Raw genomic sequence first — 328 nt, forward strand, 5'->3', positions numbered from 1 at the left:
TGTGTGCACGGGAGGACGCTGGCCCGCGGTGACCCTGGAGCCGCCCTCTGCCCGTGCTCTGCGGCTGCTTTTCCTCATCGCAAATGAACTGTGACTGTCACAGCTCTGCTAAGGTCTGGGGGTCCTTCTAGCAGATCCTGGTGTCTGAAGGTGGTCTTGGGGACCCCCAGACACAAGTGCCCTGTCATCGAATCATCATTGGACAGTAACGGAGCACCCCGCCCCCCGAAGCACTGGGCTTTGGCCCAAGCCCGGCCGGCACTGCCAGCTCCTCTCAGCCTCTCCGCTCCCAGGCCCGTGGGCAGCGGCAGCCTGGGCTCCACGGAGG

The 328-nt window shown here is 64.9% G+C and overlaps 1 protein-coding gene across 1 annotated transcript in view; it reads right to left on the bottom strand.

The window, feature by feature from the left end:
* Positions 1 to 328, bottom strand: part of NTNG2 (netrin G2) — a 45,992-nt gene that overhangs the window by 16,691 nt on the left and 28,973 nt on the right. The window lies entirely within an intron of this gene.

The sequence above is a fragment of the Myotis davidii genome, unplaced genomic scaffold, assembly GCF_000327345.1.
Source record: "Myotis davidii unplaced genomic scaffold, ASM32734v1 scaffold651, whole genome shotgun sequence".
NCBI lineage: Eukaryota > Metazoa > Chordata > Mammalia > Chiroptera > Vespertilionidae > Myotis > Myotis davidii.